General features: G+C 37.6%; 1 protein-coding gene across 1 annotated transcript in view; it reads right to left on the reverse strand.

The window, feature by feature from the left end:
* ncalda (neurocalcin delta a) overlaps window positions 1-5,707 on the reverse strand; it is a 40,042-nt gene extending 34,335 nt beyond the window's left edge. Inside the window, exon 1 of the mRNA XM_056762733.1 lies at window positions 5,537-5,707. The gene's annotated coding sequence lies outside the window, so the exon portion shown is untranslated. The remainder of the gene's footprint in view (window positions 1-5,536) is intronic.
* Between the last annotated feature and the right edge of the window lie 1,228 nt (window positions 5,708-6,935).

A 6,935-nucleotide genomic window follows, 5' to 3' on the forward strand; every position in this document is an offset into this window, starting at 1 on the left:
AGCTCTGATAAAACACACCTGAATAGGCTAATCAGCGGCTTCAGTTAAAGACGAGGTCAACTTTAAAAGGGGATTGTGCAAATTGCTTGGCATATAATATTTGAACGGCCCGTCGTCAATTATTCCTTTATCTACGGCTGCACAATAATGGGTAAAATGACCATTCTTTCACTTTACATCCATTTAATACACGTTTTAATATCCCACCGCCGAACTTATCCGACGTCGTGAAGCAAGTCATCATAAGCCCCAAAAAACTATTTCTAACCTTATCACTATGATCATGAGAATTATGCTTAATCATGGTAGGCAGAAATTTGTAAAATCTTTATAAAATATGATTAATCATGCAGCCCCACAATGCATCACTTCCAGTTCAAAACAGCACCCCAAATGTGATGTAACAATCCTAAAGTACGATGCACACAACCAAATGTTTTAAACATTTAAAAAGAGAATCACAAAGAGACTTCACATCTCTCACAGACAAATCCATCATTCAATGACTACAGCATTTTTTTTATTGAATTTTCTCTCCAGCTAGTTAACTGTCAAAGCCTTAAGCTGCGTTCAGACATCCAGCGACTGTGTTGCCGTGTGTCGCTTGTCTATTGCTAAAAGGTTGTTAGAATGTGTTCCTAGCTTTGGTTGCTCTAGAAACATTCATAAACAAACCCTGGAGTAACTGACGGGAGAAGGATGACTTGAGCTCCGCTGCTGTACACCTATTGGTAGTTGCTCCCGAAAGTCATTCATCGTTTGCATTAAGTTGAGCAAACTTTGTTGAGTCGCTAGACACACCCACTTCCTGTCGCCAACGGTCACTTTTGCTCTTGTTCCTTGGTGTTGCTAGTAGGGATGGGCATTTAAAGCAAAAATAATATTTGATATTCGCTGTGAATTATTAATAAATTCACAACCTTCCACTGAATGCACGCATTTAGGCAGTACGTGCGCATGAATAAGCTACTCGCACATAAACAGAGAGAGAGAGTCCATTCTCCCTTTCCTTCTGTATGATGACAAACTCTTTAATTCGTTAGCTATTGGACATCACAGCTCGAATAAGCTATCTTTACACAAGCCATATAGCAATTTTAGGATAACATGCTAAAATATATTAATGTAATAATAATAATAACGGAACATATTTCGAACAGCCTGAATGATGGCACTTACATTGTCAGCTGAACAGAATCGTATATCTTTAGAGATCATCTTAGTGATGAGGGCCATTGTTTGATCTGATCACGAAACTAGCAGATTGCCGTTGACCTGTGGATGCTTTGTCCTCAAATGAATGTGCATCCTTGTGGTTGACCTATAAGCAATCTTCACAAGGCAGACTTTGCACTGCACTTCATTTTCATTCATTTTATAAAGGAGACCACACAGAGCTCATTTTTAACATCGTCCCAAGTTACCGTATATGGCACGCTAGTCTACAGTGTGCGTAGCCAACTTAATGTTAACGAGTGTGAGACTTCAGTTGTCCGTTTACAGCTTATAGGTGCGTTATTAGCAGCGCCAACCTCTAGTAACATGAACGCGTCACCACCGCATCAACACAGCGAAATTGTTGTTTTATTTTTAGACGACAATTGCACACTATTCGATGTTCTATTATTAAAACAATTAATCGAATATTCGAAAATCATCATTTGACTCATTCCTAGTCGCTAGGCTATCATTATAATGAATGACATCGCCTCATTTTGTGTCTGGCGGTCTGAACGGTGCGTTAGTCTTGACATCCTCCACTGATAAAAACAACAATTTACATATGACAAATGTATTAAATGGAGTAGCCATTGTATAAAAAACTAACCAATTACAATTTAGAAAATGCCAATGATTTGCGAACGGCTCGGGACACACCTGCAATTATTATGTCCACATTGGTTATTTCATCACATGAGCCAAACAAAGCATCAATGCTTTCCACTGCATATTCCACCCACATTATAGCTCAGAATATTAGGCCAAGGGACTGCCAATAATAACCATCATGTGTTACTGTGATTGACTGGTTTGTGAATAGAAAGTGCTCTCTTGGCATGTGTCTGGTGACAGAGTTTGTGCTCAGGATGAGAGATTTGTTATTGAACTCTTTTCAACAGACCACCTAATGACATTTACAGACATCATCATTACTCAAGTAATGATGGCATCTGCTCAGGTCAGATAAAACATTATCGATGCATGGCCAGTATGCCTCCCACAGAGCTTGCAATCTCACTCTCGATTGTTCAGGTTAAGCAGAAGAAAGCTCAAACAGTGCATAAGGAAAGACCCCAGAGACAGAACTATAGGTCTCTTTCAAACTCATGCAGAACATCAAAAAAAAATCTCCTCTTAGTGTGTCCTTGTCGGTGGTTTCTACAAGGTTTCAGATTCCACAAAGCTGATGTGAGATGAATCTTAAGTGTCAGAACAGAAATATGGCTAAGAGCTTAATTCACGTCAACGCCCAGTGAGACAGAATGTCTGCATCAGCGACCACTGATTTCCTCCAACAAATACCCTGGGGGTTTGCAATATTGTAAATCTCTGGACTTACGTGAGATACATATTTAATGGTCTTTGAGAGCATGAATGTCTAGAAAAGCGGTTTCAGGACTTGAGTGCCGAATAAGACATCAGGCAGCCATATTAACAAATCGCATGTCACACATTGAAATTGGCTCTGTTCACAAACAAACTCTTCACATATTTTCATTTTACTACGATTGATAAACAATAATATGCTAAATTTCTGATAATAATTACGGTAAAAAATTATATTAAAAAAATATACATTTAAAAGCACCAACTGCAAGGTTTAAAAGTACGGTCTATTCATCTATTATGACTCGATAAATGGCATCACCAACAGATATGTCTCTGCAATACACAAACCGGCCAGGAAATACATGAGACTTCAAGCACTCTAGGCAATTCTTAATCATGGATATGAGAGCTAGTAGGTGATCATCCAGGCATAGCACCATGAATTTCACTGTGCAGTGACACCACAGTGGTTTTGGAAAGAAAATGAATGTGCAAGTCAGCTGACCCGCACTGGTTTTGAGAGCATGCATTGAGACACTAACTAATTACATAATTTACATATAGCTCAGTTGTACAATGATTCAATGTTTAACCTTGAGATGAAATACTTTGCATGATCTCGTTCAGTTAGGACTATTTCACATTTGAGAGATTTGTCAGGACCTTAACCTACCATTTCAATAAACTCTATAAGCAGTTGCTATGCTTCAGATCAAGACTAAAACTGTTCTGATTTGAGCGAGACAGGTGGGCTTTTATTTCCTCTCTGTAACTAGGCAACAGGAGCGTATAGAAAGTTCGAGTTATTTTCTTGAAAGAGTCGACAGTGTTAAAACAACTGCAACCGATTGAGTAATTCAACAACATAAAGCTCAAGGTCACTTCTTTCCTTATTTAACAAATGACCAGTGTGCAAGTAAACATGCACCCTTTACAAATACCCTGTACTGTCCTGTTATAGATTTTGCAGATATATTTCTTGTAAAAAGATATTTCTTTTGAAAGAAACAGCAGAGAGATCCTAACCCAACGTTAGAAATAATAGGCAACACTGGCATGAGGGGATCAGACCGCTTTCTCTAGCTGACGTCCTCAAAAGAATGCTGGAGAACCCTTGAACTTAAACAAACGCTAAAGAATTCCTATTAAACCCAAGAATTTAAAATCATCAATCAAATTTAATTTCCTTGACTTGAATTAGGAAAGTAATAATAAGAATACCTTTTATTTATAATGCGCTTTTCTTACACCCAAAGTGCTACATCATATAAAATACAAAATTACATACATAACTAGAAATAAAAAGGAAAATATTTTGAGTAAGAACAGGGAAAAACAAAAAGAGTGATGGGTTAATGCTAATAAAAAGGCAGGTTGACGTCTGGGTGGGTGCTCTTGTTTCTAAGCAACAGAAACCTTGACTCAACCCATTATTGTTCTTATGTTGTTCAACAGCTAGAAAATGAAACAACAGAACCTAAGACAGCGGACTGCGTTTGTGTGTACATCTGCCACCAATGTCTCATCAGTTCTTCATGTTTACCGTAACTAACAAACCCCCTGAACCACACAGCCTATAAACCACAATGAAATCTCAACTGATTTGATATTAAAATAAGGATATGGGCAACATTTCTTAATGATACCACAAACTGGCATGTTCTCGGCTATCACGCAAGCAGGGTGGCTTTGTAGGGTCAAAAATCCTTAGCACCGATGAGTCTAATGTCTGTCGAGATGTCAACCTGGGAGGCTGGCATACCACTGCAACATGTTATGCACATCTAAGTGGTTCTTCCTCACACAAAGTGTCAGCAGATGATCAGTCGGCTAAGCTTCTGTGTGCCAACTCCCTCTTTCACAACAAATTATATGCATTAGTAAAATTGGCCAACAGATAGCACAGACATGTGTGTGTCTTGGGGAGGGGGTATTTGGCAAGGGAACACACGGTTGTGAGTGTTATCACTGGGCTTGCATCAGTGGCTTTAATTTCCATCTGGTCTGCATCAGTGGGAGAATGAAGGAGGGGGCAGGGGCGGCGATGGGCTCCTGTATGACAGTCATGAAAGGATTTGATCTGTGTAAATGGTCACATCTTCGAAAACACAAAAGTATGTTTAGCAATGAGATGACGACAACTCCCAATTATTGTGTTTCAGAAGAGCTCCATACCACACATTTATACCATACCAAGGAAACACGCATACCCATTCTCATTCAAAAGGATCAGAACGAACCACCAACAGAATTCTTGGCAGTCTTAAACTATCTCAAACAAAATTGTACGTTTCTTTCTGGATCGTGGTATTATAAAAACCTTCTCTAGCATATTCCTGTTCCTACTTAAAGGACAAATCAAACTCACAGTCAAGAGAGTTCATTCATAACTGTGTCCACATCTGCTGTGGGCATACTGGAAGAAAAACAAAACATGTACATCTTATGGGGTTATTATTTTAGTCTTTTTATACACAAATATATAATTTATGAGTCTTATGTTGCATATGAGAGTGTCGATTGGTTGTACGTATTGTACAAGACGGACGTAATTGTAACAGACGAAATGACTTACTTACGGTAATATTTTGGCAATGTAACCTCTCTTTAGGAAAATGAGAACATTGGTTCACAATAGCAGATGCATTGAACACAATGCGTTTATATGGTTTGATCTCTCAGTTGAGTGTTCACGGAACAGTTCTGAAGACTGAGCAACTTCCTACTATTAAGCTAACTGGCTAAACACGCTGTATAAAACTCCAAGGGTTGAATTTAGAAACCACATGATGTTATTGAATATAACTCACACTAAGCAATGTGTTTGTTTGTCAGACTCTGTCAATCGTTTCACGGAGCGTAATTCGAGGCGAAGAAACAAGTTTGTCAATTGAACAACAGAACACAACACACGCAGCTCTGAAACTGAACGACATACAACGGCAAACTTGAAGAGAAAGTTTGAGAAAGAGGAAAACGGACTCACGGTGCAACACTTTCTGCAGATGGCTGGAGGAAGCCGAGGAACAGGAACAGCGGTGACTCCAGCGCAACAACGGAGAATAAAGCGATAACTCACACAAAATTAAAGGTAAAACTGTAAACGGTCCTGACGTCGTTTGAGGAATGTGGCACGAGAAGTGTTCGATGACGTCACCACACGCGGCACGCCTTTCACGGCTGAAGCTCAGGGTGTCAAAAAGAATATGCACAACAACAATTATGTTCGTTATAAATATCGTTGTTTTTTGCTTGTATTTTACACAAAGTCAGCGTGTATTTTTAATTTAAGAGCAAATGTTTCGATTTGTATTAGCCTTAATTAAGATGATAATTTATCCCAGTTGGGTGTAACACTTTCACTTGCTATTTAGTAATATGTTGTCTGGTGAATTTATTTAACACGATGAGGCGGTTTCCCAGACAATGATGAGCTTAAACCAGGACTAGGCTTTAGTTACATTAGAATAGTTGAGTCATTTTAAAAAACATACTTTACATCAATCGCACTGATGTATTTTAAGATTGGTCAGTGCAAGTTTGGGCTCAAACCATCTCTTAAAAATATTTAAGATCAAACCCTGTCCGGGAAACCGCCTCTATATTTTTGAGTAATTTATTTGGCTAGTGGGATTTGAGCCATGTATAAATATGGATTTGCTGACATCTGGTGGTTTCTAGTGGTATACTAACATTAGCGATTGGATTTAGTTAGCTGTATTTGTTTAGTTATTATGGCTTAAATCAAAACAAACTTCAGTGTGATTGATCAATACAAACTGTAGTTTGATTGATGTTAGTCGGAATGCACAATAAAAAAATGATTTTTGTTAAAACGTAGTTGTCTCATTTTGGACCCAAAGTCTTTAATAATTTTGAAGAATGTTGGTAACCAAACAACATGACCGCATCTACTTCCACTGTATGGACACAAAACCACTAAGAAAACCACTAAATATTTTATTCTTATTTTATATACAAAACTACCCCTTTAAATAACATCAATTTATAAACCTTCCCGATTATATGAATGCCAAATGTACAATGAAATAAACAAAATAATAAATGTAGTGCAGTGTAGATAATAAACGGTTTGCATTGCTTTAGAAACGGACAGTGTTGGGTGTAACTAGTTACTAAGTAATTAGTTACTGTAATTTAATTACTTTTACCTTGAAAAAGTAAAGTAAGGGATTACTCATATGTTTTCTGTAATTTAATTACAGTTACTTTTGATGTGATTAAACTAAATACTTTGTGAAATATATGCGTGTGCAATAGTGTAATTGACATCAAAATTCAAAGTCTTACTTTAAAATCTGTGCTTTAATGTATAATTCTCACATTTGTAATACTTTGGTTAATAATATTATTTATTTGAATGA

This window comes from Triplophysa dalaica, chromosome 12 (assembly GCF_015846415.1).
Source record: "Triplophysa dalaica isolate WHDGS20190420 chromosome 12, ASM1584641v1, whole genome shotgun sequence".
NCBI lineage: Eukaryota > Metazoa > Chordata > Actinopteri > Cypriniformes > Nemacheilidae > Triplophysa > Triplophysa dalaica.